The following is a 15,697-nucleotide window of genomic DNA, read 5'->3' as shown; positions in this document are numbered from 1 at the left end:
CAGAGGTCCCCCTGCCTCCCTGGGTGCTAGGATTAAAGGCGCGTGCTACCATGCCCAGTTGTATTAATTTTACTTCATTCACAGTTTTTAAAAAGCCTTTCTTGTGACTGAGGGTGTAACTGTTAATGGTGTTTAAATTCATGTGTTGAGCATAGACAATGCCACATTTAATCCCAAGCACACACAGTAAAGTAACTACTTATGTTATTCTTACTAGTCGTTTGCTATCTGAGACTAAAATAATGCACATACTAAATCCTTAACAGAGAGAACTGTCCTGAATCTAGAGACTGAGCCCTGCCATCCACTCTCCCTGCTTTGCCCGAGCAAACCCTTCCGCAGCCGACTAACAGACTGGGTGATAGTTCTAGAAACAGCAGACTAACAGACTGGGTGATGGTTTTTCCTTCCTCCTTCTATAATTGTCCCAATGATAAGAAAGTCCAGCTCTGTGGGCTTTCATTATCAATGATCTGATAAACAAAAGTTTATCAAAAGTCTATTTGTCTCTGTACCTAATAATGAATCTCACAAAGAGGATGCTGAACTGAAACTATCCACACAAAGGGATAGAGACCAAAAACACTTAGCAAAGGCCAGGCAGGCATGGTAGCACACACCTTTAATCCCAGCACTCGGAGTTCAAGGCCAGCCTGATCTACAGAATGAATTCTAGGACAGCCAGGGCTACACAAAGAAACTCTGCCTTGAAAAACTAAAAAGGAAGAAAAATGGCAGAGCATACAGATGTTCGCTTATTTGGTTATATTAAGCAAGAACAAATCTTACAAACACCCAGACAGTATTTTGTTCACGGCTTCTCAGTGCTGCCTGCCAGGTTATCTATTAAACTCCGTGCCTGTGTTTCTGAGTGTAATACTCTTCACTGTGAGCTGAGTACCATTTTCCAACCCATACAAGTAAGGACGCTGAGCTTACCAAAGAAAGCTCAGTACGCTCAAACTGGCAATGACAAAGCTCTGAAATCTCTGCTTAAATCTATACGCTTGCCGGGCGGTCGTGGCACATGCCTTTAATCCCAGCACTCAGGAGGCAGAGGCAGGTGGATCAGTGTGAGTTCAAGGCCAGCCTGGTCTACAAAGCCAGTTCAAGACAGCCAAGGCTACACAGAGAAACCCTATCTCGAAAAACCAAAAAACAAAACAAAACAAAACAAACAAAAAATCCTGGCTGGTGCATACCACAAGCTTTCATTCTTTTTCTAAGTAAAAGAGCTTGGGTATAGTGGTGCACACCTGAAAGCCTCTGGGATGCTAAGGAACAGGGACCACCTCTTCAAGGGCAGCCTGGACTATACAGCAAGTGCCAGTGAGCTCGATTCCAAGAACCCACGTGTTAGAAAGAATGGACACCAGAACGCTGTCCTCTGACCTTCTCATGAACACAGTAGCATGTGCATGCGGTCACACATGCATAAAATAAAATAAATGTGGACTGGAGAGTTGGCTTAGTGGTTAAGAGCACTGTCTGCTCTTCCAAAAGTCCCAGGTTCAATTCCCAGCACCCACATGGCAGCTCACAACTGTCTATGACTCCAAGATCTGATACCTTCACACCACCACATAAATTAAAATTAAATAAAAATATTAAAAAATAAATTAAAAAATGTGGGTTTTTTTCTCTTGGTTTTTCCAGACAGGGCTTCTCTGTGTGTGTCCCTGGCTATCTTGGACTCACTTTGTAGACCAGGCTGGCCTCAAACTCGCAGAGTTCCACCTGCCTCTGCGTCCCTGAATGCTGGGATTAAAGGCATGCAGGTAGCCGTGATGGGTGCCCTTATGAGGACATAGGTAGCCATAATAAACTTGATGAGACATGCATTAGAAACTACAGACAAATCCAGGAGGGATGCCAGGTGTGGCAAAACATACCATTAATCCCATCACTCAGGAAGCAGAGGCAGAAGGATGTCTGGGGGTTCAAGGCTAGCCTGGTCTACATAGAAAGTACTAGGCCAGCCAGAACTACCTATTGAGATATTGTCTTAAATAAGTAAATGATAATAATACTAATGTGCCTTTAATCCCAGCACTTGGAAAGCAGAAGTAGATGGATCTCTATGAATTCGAGGCTAGCCTGGTCTACTTAGTTACTTCCAGGACAGCCAGGACTACTTAAGACCCTGTCTCAAAAGTAAATAAACAAACAAAAAGCCAAAATGAAGTATTGGATAATCTAGTATCTTGTAAAGCCTTGTGCCTAAGGCTAGCAAGATGGCTTATCTAAGGGTGCTTCCTCCAAGCCTGGATGACTTGGATCTACATAGTAAAAGGGGAACTAAGTCATACAAGTTGTCCAGTGACACCACACATGAGTACCTCATGGCATGCATATAAACACACACACACACACACACACACAGAGAGAGAGAGAGAGAGAAAGAGAGAGAGAGAGAGAGAGAGAGAGAGAGAGAGAAAACACAAAGATACACCATCTTTATATTCTAAATGAACAAATTCAAGGTTTAGAGATAAAATTAATTTATGTACGTCTTTAATTCCAACGCTCAGGAGGCAGAGGCAGGCAGATCTCTGTGAGTTTGAGGCCAGCCTGGCTTACAAAGAGCTATAGCCTTCTAAGTACAGTCAGTCTGAGACTGTGACCTGTGCTGAAAACTCACAGTTGTATTAAATTATAAACTCACCATGTTATGTCATCTTCCCTCCCATCTGCCCTTAGTCAGGAGGCTGAGGCAGGTGGACCATGAAGAGCTCCAGGCTAGCTTAGGATACAAAGTGAAACCCTGTCTCAACACCATCCACTCCCCCCCACCCCCACCCCCCCACACAAAGCTCTAGAAACCCAAAAGAAAGCAAAGCCTACCCATTGGGAATACATAAGATGTACATAGTCTGTAGCAACCATTAAGTTAGTGGTGATAGTACCAAAGTGCACAGGCTGGGGCATCATCAAGACAACTACTTGAGAGCTGAGGCAGGAGGATCACTTGAGCCCAGAAGTGCAGAGCCATTCTAGGCAGCACAGTGAAACATCTCAGGAAAAGCAAACATACTCGGGGCCATCGAAGGGCACTTTGACCTTGGGTTTTTCCTCTCATCTATCTATCTTTTAGACTGGCATACATTTTTAAGTTGGGAGCTACCTCTTTGGTGGATACACACTGAGTTTAGACAAGGCACCCAGTCTCCCCTCTCCCCCACAGGATGACTTTAGTGAGCTCTGGTGGCTGATAATGTAGATCATTAACAGAGTGTTTGCCTAGCATCCATGAGGCCCTGGGTTCAATCTCCAACACTACACAAAAACAAGTGTGGTAGTGCACACCTATATTTGTAGCATGTGGGAGAACCAAAGGTCCAAGGCCATCTTCAATTTCATAGTGAGTTCAAGGTCAACCTATGCTATACAACGTCCTCCCTTCCCTTTGATGACCTAGCCGGTGATCCTGCATAGCATCCTCTCTTGGACCACTCCCCCTTTATAACTGGACCGGCTCCTGGTTTTCCTCACTTAAGGACTTTTGGAGCAGAGCAGCTGGAAAAACACAGGCTTCCCAGCCTTGAGAAACCACATTCCACTCTGACCCAAGGCCCAGAGGTCTGGCTCCTGAGTCCAAATGCTGGGACTGAATGTTCTGCAGCCAGCCGGGCGCTACCCATGACCTTCTCCAGCCAATGGCCTTGCCTCTCATTTGCAAGGGAGATGAACACTAGGGAAAAGAAACAAGGCAGAGCTTGCCAAAGGGTTTCTTTTCCTTGGGATGACCCCATGATAAATCCAGTTTGTTTTCAAAACCTATCAACAACAGTGTATTTAATGGGTGTCAATTAAAAAGTAGCAGAATGTGATTCTTCTGGTAGTAAAGAAGGCAGGAGGTTATGAGACAGAGAAAAGAAACTGGATGATCTGAGAAAGTGGGTGAATGCAGCAGTAGCCGACCTCAAGGGGACCCCGACAACTGCTGATTAATAGGCGAAGGATGTCAAGCCTAGGCAGAGCCCTTGTCCAGCACGCCAGAGGCCCTGCAGATAAACTGCTTCTTTAATGGATATAATACTACAAACCACTAAAGGCAAGGCCTCGACACACAGCGTGTTGGCTTAATCCATGTCATTTCTGGCTTAAAAGAAAAAAGAAAGAAGTGAAGAGGACAGAGGGAAAGGAGCTCAGACTCTAATGACAAAAGGTAGTAGGAGGAAGCCCAAGAGAACCTGGCAGTGGTACCCATGGAGAAAAGCAGCATCAGGAGCTCTGGGGATGCAGAAGAAGGAAGGGGCTGTACGTCCACTTGGCTCCCCCTCCCCAGCATGGCATTTCTTTCCCCAGCTGGTGTAGCTAGCTAAGCACATCCTACTTGGGTACTGAGAGGTAGGACTCAGTCATGGGCAAGTCTCAGGAGTGAAAGAAGGAACTACCAAGTGGATGCTGACTGGTGGCAGACAGACTGGGGTCAGGGGTCATCCAACTGCAGCCTCATCACCGTCACTTGTTTAGAAACTCATTCAATAGCTCCTGTGTATTAAAGGCAGCAGCCGCTCCAGGTGCTAATGCGCATCAGGGGTGTTTCTGATTCATAGCTGTCTCTCTCAAGTTCCAAGAGAAAGTTTCACAGCTGCGCAGGGCCCAGCAATCAGCACCATCTCTTCTAGGGCGTGCTGACCGGGAATACAAAGATGAGCCGCTAGACTACGGTTCCTTTCTTGTTTTTTAACAAGCAGTTTGCATAATTTTGTTTGACTTTTTAGTTTGGATTTTATTTTTAATCAGTTGTTATTTGTGTTATTTTGTTTATTGTTTGTTTGTGTTGAGACGGGATCTCTCGTAGCCCTGCCTATCCTGGAACTACAGAGATCTAACCTGCCTCTGCTTCCTGTGTGCTGGTTATTTTATTGTTAAATAGTCTTAGGTAGCCCAAGCTAGCTCGTATTCGCTGTGTAGCCAAGGATGACTTCGAACTTCTGATCCTCCTGCCATCACTTCTGGAGTTCTGGGATTACAGGCCCATAAAATTAATTTCTATATAGGGGATCAAACCCAAGGTTTCATGAATGCTAGGCAAACACAACTAACTAGACCACATCCTCAGCTCCAAGGCCAGTGTTTCTCCTCCTCTTCCTCCTCTTCCTCCTCCTCTTCTCCTCCCCTCCTCCTCCTTCTTCTTCCCTCCCCTCCTCCTCCTCCTCTTTTTCTTTTCCTTTTCCTTTTTTCTTTTTTGAGTTAGGATCACAGTATATATCCCCGGGTGGCCTGAAACTTGCTCTGTAGATCAAACTAGCTTCGAACTCACAGAGATCCACCTATCTCCAGTTATTTGTTTTAATATTACATTTATTTTGATTTATATATATGCTTGTGTGCCTGTGTATGGGTGTGTACAGGTGAGTGACCGTACCCTCAGGGGGTTAGAAGAGGGACTTGGACTCCAGGCAGTTGTGAGCCACCCACCATGGGTGCTGAGAGCCAAACTTGGGTCCTCTGCAAGAGTAATATGTGCTGTGAACCAGCCCCAAGGCCAAGGTTTCTTAGCATGGTTGTTATTGACCCATGGGGCAGGATGATTCTTTGTTGAGGGGAGGAGGCTGTCCCCTGGTGCACTGCAGGATGCTCGGATGCACTCTGGTCTGTATCCACTTTCCCATCCTCAATAAGACACACTCATCTCTCACAGGTCCAGTCTGCTAACTCGAGTCCTACGGTTTGGACAGTTTCCACGCCCCATCCACTTCCAAATCCAAAGAAGCAGAGAGAGCTTCCCTGCACCCCACTGTACGTGGAAATTCTTGGGAATTCTGTCAAACTCTAGACTGTGTCTCAGCAGGTATGAGATGCAGATGGGGCTCTTGCCTCCCTCTTCCTCCTTTATTCCTCCCGCCACCAAGTGCTGGGTCTCCATGTTAGGCTTACACCCTGTGGCAGAAGGGTCTCAAGCCCCTTAGTGTGAAAGGTGGTACCCAGGCTCCCAAGCAGAAATATTCCTGCAAGTTCACAGTGAGCCTGGGATATAAATAAAAATAAGAGAGAGAGAGAGAGAGAGAGAGAGAGAGAGAGAGAGAGAGAGAAAGGAAAGAAAATAAGAAAGAAAGAAAGAAAGAAAGAAAGAAAGAAAGAAAGAAAGAAAGGGAATCAAACAAAACCCAGTGGGTGATCCTAATCCTAACATCTCTGCTAGGCCTCTGGATTCCCAGAATCCCTCACCCCTGTATGCCCACATAAACAAGGTGCATTCCTAGGAAATCTAGTTAGTGCGGAGCTAGGATCCTTCAACAGGAAAAGGATGCTGGGTCATCATTGAACCTGAGCTGGACAGTCCCCTGCTGTGGATATTTTGAGAGGTGATTTGAGAGGTGGCTGTGAGCCACCATACGGTTGCTGGGAATTGAACTCAGGACCCCTGCAAGAGCAGTCAGTGCCTTTAACCTCTGAGCCATCTCTCCAGCCTCTTCATGTTCTGCTTTCTAAATCATAAATCACATTGTATGTGAACCCCTGATCACTTTTTCAAACAAAGGTGCCTCAAAGAATGTTCGGGTTTATCTTATCCTAAGAGAACGGGCTACTGGCATTTGGTAGAGAGATCTGGGCTAAGAGTAGCGAATACTTTTTATATGTCTGGTTTTTAAAATGGGCGCACGGGATGGCTCATTGAGTAGAGGGCTTGCCAAGGAAGCCTGATGATCTGAGTTCTATCCCTGAGTAAAGATGGAAAGAGAAAATCAATTCCACAAAGTTGTCCTCTGACTCCCATATGTGCATCGTGGCATGCACACACCCCCACACACGTCATACATAGAAACAGAACTAAATAAAACTTTAGGGTAGGTAAATAGGTATCTAAAGGCACTGGCTATCAAACCCGAGGGCACGAGCTGGAACCTTAGAAGCTACACAGTGGAAGGATAAAACCTGCTTCCCCAGGCTATCCCACGCAATGGCACATATGGTGGTTCGGATAGGAATGTCCCCATAGATTCACGGGCTTGAATGCTTGGCTCATAGGAAGTGGCACTTTTAGGAAGTGTGGCCTTGTTGGAGGAATGTCACTGTAGGGGCAGGCTTTGAGGTCACCTCTGCTCAAGCTCCACCAGGGTGAAACACGCACAGTCTCCTTTGGCTGCCGGTGGATCAAGATCTAGAACTCTCAGCTCTGTCTCCAGTACCATGTCTGCCTGGGTGCTGCCATGCTTCCCGCCATAGCGGTGATGGGCTAAGCCCCTGAAACTGTAAGCCTGTCCCAATCAAATGTTTTCTTTCAGGGCTGGAAAGATGGCTCAGAGGTTAAAAGCACTGACTGTTCTTCCAGAAGTCCTGAGTTCAATTCCCAGCAGCCACATGGTGGCTCACAAGCATCTATGATGAGATCTGGTGGCCTCTTCTGCATGCAGGTGTATATGCCAACACAACGTTGTATACACAATAAATAAATCTTTTTTTTTTAATGTTTTATTTTATAAGAGTTGCTCTGGTCATGGTGTCTCTTCACAGCAATGAAACCCTAAGACAGCACACAAGTTCGTATACACACACACACACACACACACACACACACACACACACACACACACACATGCATGCACAAACACATGCACACATTTAAAAATATATTCTTTTAATTTTTATTTATTTATTTATTTTCTGAGACAAGGTTTCTCTGTGTAGCCTTGGCTGTCTTGGACTAACTTTGTAGACCAGGCTGGCCTCGAACATACAGCGATCTGCCTGCCTCTGCCTCCCGACTGCTGGGATTAAAGGCGTGTGCCACCACTGCCCGGATAAAAATATATTCTTTCTTTTTTGTTTTGTTTTGTTTTGTTTTTTGAGACAGAGTTTCTCTGTGTAGCCTTGGCTGTCCTGGAGCTCACAGAGATCTGCCTGCCTCTGTCTCTCAAGTGCTGGGATTAAAGGCATGCACCACAACCACCCAGGCATTCATTCATTTTTTAAAAAAATATAACACAATAAAATATAATAATATAAAACAAAAACAGTCACCGGGTGGTGGTGGCACACACCTTTAATCCTAGAACTCGGGAGGCAGAGGCAGGTGGATCGCTGTGAGTTCGAGGTCAGCCTGGTCTACAAAGCGAGTCCAGGACAGCCAAGGCTAACACAGAGAAACTTTGTCTCAAAAACAAAACAAAACAAAAAACAAAAACAAAATCAGTCACATCAAAGTTAGACAAAATAAACCAACGGAAGAAAAAGCACACAAGAATCAGGGCAGGAATCAGACACACTTGTTCACACACTCAGGAATGCCATAAAAACACTAAACTGGAAACCATAATAAAAGCACAGAGGACCTGGTGCTGACCTCTGCCTCAGCCTCTGTGAGTTCATATGAGCTTGGCTCAGTCCATTTAGAGGGCTCTGCTTTCTTGGTGTCCTCCATTCCCTCTGGCTCTTACCCTCTCTGTCTCCTCTTCCTCTGGGTTCCCTGAGCTCTGACGGAAGGGATTTGATGGATATATCCCATTTAGGCCTGAGTGTCCCAAGGTCTCTCACTCTCTGCTTACTGTCTAGCTGTAGGCCTCTGTATTTGTTCCCCTCTGTTGCGGGAGGAAGCGTCTTTGTAGATTGCTGAGCAAGGCACTGATCTATGAGCATAGCAGGATATGAACAGATGTGATTTTTCTCTTTCTTTCTTTAGCTTCATAGAAAATCTGCCTCTGGGTGTTGAGTTTGTAAGCATGTACAAGACCTTTCCTATCAAAACTTAACTAAAATGGTTGAACTTCATGTGTATCTTAAGTAGTCTCTTCAAACTACCAAACCAAAACCTGGCTCAGAATCGATCCAATTATCTGAACACACTGCTGGCTCCTACGTTTTTTCAGGTCATTCTAGGAGCCAACTGGAGTCACCGCATCAGTTCCACCATCGTTGGAATGTATATAAGCAAGGAACCAGACATCAAATCTTTTGTCTTGAGGGGTTAATGCTCAGCAATGCTCCTGTTCCAGCTATTAAAAATCTCCTAACCCAACTCCCATCCAAATTCAATTCCATCTTTATTTAAACTTCTCATTATCCTAGTAAGCAGAGGTGACTAATAACAACTGCGATAGAAATCTGGGCCACGGGTATTTTAAGAGCCCATTAATTTTCATCTTAAATGTGTGGTTGGTGACTTTTTTTTTATTTTGAGACAGGGTTTCACTATGTTGCCCTGGCTGACCTGAGACTCACTAGGTAGATCAGGTTGGCCTCAGACTCACTGAACTCTACCTACTTCTGAGTACTTACATTAAAGGCACTGCCCCCACCCCCACCCCTAAAGACAGGGTCCATTCTGTAGTTCTGGGCTGACCTGGAACTCAAAGTCCTTCGGCAATCCTCCTGCGTCTGCTTCTATTATACTGAGATTATAGGCCTGAGCCACCTTGCCCTACAAGAGACCACTGAACCTATGAGTCTGGCATTGACAGAACATCAACGCTAACCAGAAAGTCCACAGTGCTAATGGGTTAGCCCTATAATAAAATATTGAATGTTTGAGAAATCGAGCAACCAGCGGGTCATGTTCCCCTCATTTGATCAGTAAGTTAAGACAGCCTGCTTCACCTTACTCAACGGAGCTCCTCAGGCTACTGGGTCAGAACAAACCACTTATCAAAGTTAAATGAATTCTGACAACACTGTGCCGCAACTCCGCAGGCAGAAAGCAACGCCAACTGTCATGCCAGAGCTATGAGATAATGGGGATTTCAAAATGTTTCTCTCCTAGCTCGAAGTCCAGCCAAGCAAGCCCTTGCCGATGGGCACCTCAGCATCCCAGAAAGAAGCCAAGCGGAGCTCCATAGGGCACTCTGCTGGGGCAGAGACGGGGAGACCTAGGCAGGGTTTTTACTCTTGACGCTCCTGGCTCAGAAGCAACAGGACTCTAGAGGGTCCCCTAACTAAGGAGAGGGGTCTCTTTAAAATAAGACTAAAAATTAAAAAAAAAAAAAGACAAAAATCAAAACCAGAAAGCAAGCAGTAGTCAGCTGCTGCATGTCTATGTTTAAAAGTAATAAAATAAATTCCTTCCCATAATAATATAAAATCTAGTTGGTCAAAGTTGGGAATGCTGCCAGACTTAGAAAAAGAGAGGATGTTTGGTTAAAGAGGACACACTGCCAGAGAGGCAAGTGCGATGCTAAGTGAACTCATTAGAACAAATTCACGCCCGTCCCCAGGGACGTGGAGGGCAGGTGCCTGTATACCCTGCCAGGCACCGGCGAACACCCACCGAGACAAAAAGAGCTTCCAGGGAAAAGTAAACTTGTTCACAGATTCAAAGATATAATACAGCAAGAAAACCAACCTATTTTCAAATCCAAATGCCAGCAATAAATTTGCTGGACTATTGCCGCTGGCCTTGACACAGAGAAAGGTGCTGATTTGTCAAAGTCTTCAGTATGCTATCTCTGGGGACAAACCACTACTGGGTCTGGGGAGAGAAGCCATTGTTATCCCTTTAACAGACGGCCCCCTTTATGTGGCTTGAGATGATGATGGATTCCCCAGGGCTGGCGAGTTGTGTCTTGCATCTGCGCTGGGAGCTCGGCGACCCAGCTGCTAGCCCAGCCCGTTTGGCTCATCACTGGCTGCTCAAACCCTTGCCACCCGCTCTCATCCGGCCACCTGCGCCACTGCTCCGGAGTAAGGGTTCCCGTTCTCACGAGCTTCGTTTCAGTCCCTTCTAATCCACTGGCTTTCTCTAGAATTTCCTGGGACTGCCAGAGTCTCTTTTCTCTCATCCCTGCCAGCATGCCACCTCTATGGATTTCACTGGTGGGCTATCTTTTGCGATCTGCTCCTAGCATTTCCCTCAGAGTGTTTCCAGAAATTCGCAACGGGGCTTCACTCCTGATGAAACCCCAGATTGAATTTCTGAAGGCCGAACCCCGGGGCAGACAAATCTGCTCAGCTCGAACCCCAACCGTCCTGTCCCTCAGAACCGTTGCTTCCTCCATAACCCAATGAGTTCAGTACCTAGACTGCAGTCCAAAAAACGCTCTGGCCGACCACCCTGGGCCTCAGTTTCCCTGAAAAGCTCTGGACTTCTAAAGATGCCTCCAGCGCCTCCACCCCAGGGGAGAAGGACCTGTGCCTTTCTGGCTATCTAACCTCGGTGGCTCCATCTTCCCCTGGCTCTTGTGCACAGGCACATATGATTTCACCATTTCCCCAAGGCGGGCTGCCTTTTTTTTTTTTTTAAGCATATGTAAGTATTGAATAAAGCATCCCGAAGCCCGGCCGGACCCCAAACCTACGAAATTCAAAGGCACGTGGACCCTTCCAACCCGACCGGCTTCCGGAACTCGATCCCTGGATACAGAGTTGCTAGCCACTTTTTCCTGGTGCCGGAAAGCACTCTAACCCCAGAGTTCCGAAACTCAGCGCCCCCAACTTGTACACCCACCTCTGGGCGCTGGCTCCGAGAGCGCAGTACTCCGGCTCGGCTCCAGCGTGGCGCGGCCGCTGCCTGCTGCTCTCGGGATCCAGGGAAAGACGCGCCACAGCCCCGAGGTGGGGCCAGCGCATCTGCCAAGAGCAGCAGCCTCTGGGCTTGCCTGAGACCCAGGAGCCCCGCCCACTCGTCCAGGCCCGCCCCACTCCATGCCGGTGGTCCGCCCCTCCTTTTTCACTGCTCCTCCCCATCCACCTATACCTCTTTTTGGAAGCTGGCACGGAACCTAAGCCTTGAGAAATGCATGAATGAATAAATGGAGAAACCGAAGGAATAGAGAAATGGCAAGAGAACGCGTTTCCTAGCTGGGGAGGGCGCTGTGTCTAAAGAGTGTCAGTGCATGGGGGGTGAGCCTGTGAGGGTGTTGCTGCATCCTTACGTGTGTATGAGTGCGTGTGGAAGTGTGCGATGCCTGTGCACGCTGACAGAGTGGGTATGTTGAGCTCCCATCTCAGGGGGAGAAAGCCATAACTGATCCCTGGGTAAGAGCCAATGCCCAGGGATTGGCTGGGAAGTGTATCTTAGTTACAATAAGGGTTTAAAGTGGCCCAGAGGTTGAGATGCGGGCAGAGGCTCTGGAAAATCATTGATTTGCCCAGCCTTCAGGCTGCGGTGCCTGTGCGGCTGTCTGTAGCTTCTTGGTGTCAAGCGCGTCTGTTAACAAAGCCAGAGGTGGGGAAGACGCAGCTGACGCTCAGCGTTTGGCTCCATTAGGCAGGTGGCCAGCCATCCCTCATTTCAGAGAGGTCTGAAATTTCAGTCTGCTATCCCCTCCCTCTCATGAATATTTAAATAATGTTAATGACCCTTTAAGAACCGACCAGTCTAGAAGTCCTTAGAGAGGACACCAACACACGCATAAATGCCCACCCCACCCCCACCCCCGAGAAAACAGTATTTTCAAAAGCAAGCTGGTGTGGGTCTTACTAGGCTTTAAAGCAAGTTTTCTGCAGAGGGAAAACCACATACAGTGGAGTCAGATTCAACTCCACTAGGGGAGCTTTCCTCCCGCAGCGATGCACTGGCCGCCCATGTCTGATTTCTGCACAATGCCTAGGGCTTTCTCAATGCTTCCCAGTCATCCCCACCCCCACCCCATGCCCAACCCGGACAATCACAGGGCCCCAGGGTTCAACTTCTGAAAGTCGGTTTGGATGACAAACACAACAGGGAAAAGTCGCTGTCCTAGCCTGATTTCACTTCCCTAACCTCCAGAGGTCCCCAACTTCCAATTTAAAGAAGTGATCCGGTGGGGGAAGGTCCCTGAAAGCCCTCTTCACTTAAGGAACAGAGAAGCAAGGCCCCTGTGGAAAGAGCTCTCTTAAGGCTGGGCATGATGGCAGACACCTTTAATCCCAGCATTCCTAAGGCAGAGAGGCTGGCAGATTTCTGTGGTTCGAGGCCAGCCTGGTTTACAAAGAAAGTTCCAGGACAGACAAAGCTACACAGAGAAATCCTGTCTCAAAAAAACAAAACAACAACAAAAAAAAAAAAGAAAGAAAGAAAGAAAGAAAAAGAAAAGAAAAGAAAGAAAGAAAGAAAAAAGAAAGAAAGAAAAGGCTCTCTCAGGCCTGAACCTTATCCCAACCCTGACCCAGGGAACCTGTTAAGTGTTCCAAGGACACTTCACTGGCCTTTATTCTGGCTTCTTTACCTTGGCACTTAGAGATTGTCTAGTACCAAGTTTTGTTTTTGTTTGTTGCTTGGGGTCTTTGGTCTTTTGAGACAATCGGACTCAACAGTCCTGGCTAGTCTGAAGAAGCCACCATGCCTGCCTTTCACCATTGGTTCTTCGTAGTTTTTGGACACAATTGGATTTCAGTAGTACTTACTGGCTAGCATCAGTTTATCTTCCTTCCCCCCCCCCTTCCTGTCTTCTTTCCCTCTTTCTTCCCCCTCTCTCCTTCCTCCTCCCTCCCTCCTTTTCCCCCTTCCTTCCTGGCCTGTAACATCAGCACTTGAGACTCTAAGGCAGAAGGACTGCTATCACTTTGACACCAACCTGGAGAGTTCTGAGCTAACCTGAGCTACAGTGTGAGATCTTATCTCAAAAAAGAAAGGACATAAAAGGGAAGAAAAATATCTGGATGCTCTACATCCTGAAACTATTTTGAACGCATCAGTATCACATGAGAATGCTCCTGTAAGGCATATGCTTGGGCACCACAGGTATTTATTTTATGGACCACAGACTAGACAAGGAAGGCTTCCAAAATCAAAGCAGAGGTGATGTTTATTCAAACCCACTGTGGCAGGTGTTTCATTAGTCTCCTCCTATATGCCTCAATTAGAGGCAGCATAAAAATTACAAATGAAATTTGTTTCATTATTGGGCAATGGCGGCACACGCCTTTAATCCCAGCACTCAGGAGGCAGAGGCAGGTGGATCTCTGTGAATTTGAGGCCAGCCTGGTCTACAGACTGAGTGCAGGACAGCTGGGGCTACACAGAGAAACCATCTCTTCAACAGCAACAACAAAAACTCAAGACAACAACAAAACAACGCCCACCACCACCACCACCACCAAAAGACACAAGATTGTCCCAGAGAGCTCACTGGGCAATCCAAAGAGGCCAAGACTGTCCTCAATGAAAGAGAGTCATCATCTCATCCTTCTGACAAGAAATCTAATGAAAAGCATCTGCTGGAGAACTTCATTTCTTAGTGCTAGACGTGTTTGTGGTAAATTGGAGGCCAGCCGGGGTGCCACATAGAGAAACCTTATCACCCACCACCACCACCACCACTCCCCTGCAAAAGATGTGAGGACGTTTGTAGCAATAAATCTGGTTGTTGGGAGGAGATCTCATTTCTCCCTCATGGGTCCATGTGCTTCTACCACTTGAAGCTGCACTTCTACTTGACTTACCTTTCCCTAATAGAGAGAGACCGTTGTTGTGGGGTTTTTGTTTTGTTTTGTTTTGTTTTTGTTGTTTTGTTTTTCCAGATATGGTTTCTCTGTGTAGCCCTGCTTTCCTGGAATTGGCTCTGTAGACCAAGCTGCCCTCAAACTCACAGATATCTGCCTGCCTCTGCCTCCTAAGTGCTGGTATTAAAGGCGTGCACCAACCAGAGCCTGGCCATGAGGGACCTTCCTTTACTCATGAGTGTTGAAGCAGCCATTCATCCTCTGTCCCACCCCCAACCCCACCCTGCTAGAATTTCCAAATGAACACAAAAACAAATAAAAAAACAAACAAACAAAACAAAACAGACACCTTGTTAGCCCTTGGCATGGTGACAGGACCCAGAAATCTCTCTCTTTCTCTTTTTAAAAAAGATTTATTTATTATTATGTATACAGTGCTCTGTCTGCATGTACACCTGCAGGCCAGAAGATGGCATCAGATCACATGACAAATGGGTGGTTGCTGGGAATGTGGTTGCTGGGAATTGAACTCAGGACCTCTGGAGGTGCAGTCAGTGACCTTAACCTCTGAGCCATCTTGGGAAGAGAATCTCAAGTTTATGCTATATCCCAAGACCTTCTCTCAAAACAAACAATGATCTGGGTATGGTGGCACATACCTTTAATCCCAGCACTGGGGAGGCAGAAGTAGGTGGATTGCTGTGCTTTCCAGGCCATCCTGGACTACAAAGCAAGTCCAGGATAGTCAAGGCTAACACAGAGAGACCCTGTCTCAAAAAACAAAAAACAAAAAACAACAACAACAAAAAAATGTTAGGGCAGAAGAGTAAGTGGGGACTGGACAAAACAGATGCCATAAAGCAATACTTCTGTGTGTGTGTGTGTGTGTGTGTGTGTGTGTGTGTGTGTGTGTGTGTGTGTGCGCCATGTGCACGTATGTGTGAGAGAGAGTGCACTTGTGTGAGAGTATGTTATGTGGGAGTATGTACTTGTCCTGACCTTTTTTCCCTGAGTGATCTGACCTAGGAGTCTGTATTTGTTTGCAGTTGATTCTTTCCCACAGCCTGGTTTGGGGAGCATAGTCACCTCAAGTGGGGAAAGGAGGAAGTAAGCAAAGGAGACCGACCAGGACATCATCCTTTGAGGACCATGTGGCTCCTGGCACAGTTTGCCATGCTTGTCTTTCCTTTGCTTCCTCTCCAGGGTCTCTCACTTCCCGTGCCCAAGAAGATTCTTTCCTGTCTATTCCATGTTTATTTCCTTTTCCCGAATGCTCACACTTGGTCTCTCCTCTGCCAAACTCTCTAACAAGGAAGTGGTGACCTGATCCAGCTCACCCAGCTGCTCAGCCTTTTTTGGTTTTGTTTTCTCTGTGTAGCCCCAGCTGTCCTGG

General features: G+C 46.7%; 1 protein-coding gene across 7 annotated transcripts in view; it reads right to left on the bottom strand.

The window, feature by feature from the left end:
* PALM2AKAP2 (PALM2 and AKAP2 fusion) overlaps positions 1-15,697 on the bottom strand; it is a 463,139-nt gene that overhangs the window by 90,550 nt on the left and 356,892 nt on the right. Inside the window, exon 1 of one of the 7 annotated variants that reach the window (XM_084781905.1) lies at positions 11,387-11,540. The exons of the other annotated variants lie outside the window; for them this stretch is intronic. The gene's annotated coding sequence lies outside the window, so the exon portion shown is untranslated. Of the gene's footprint in view, positions 1-11,386; positions 11,541-15,697 lie in introns of those variants that run through there. 7 annotated transcript variants of the gene reach the window in all.

Source organism: Acomys minous (assembly GCF_964271855.1).
Source record: "Acomys minous genome assembly, chromosome: 1".
In the NCBI taxonomy this organism is placed as follows: Eukaryota; Metazoa; Chordata; class Mammalia; order Rodentia; family Muridae; genus Acomys; species Acomys minous.
This window is presented reverse-complemented; position numbering and strand designations above follow the sequence as displayed.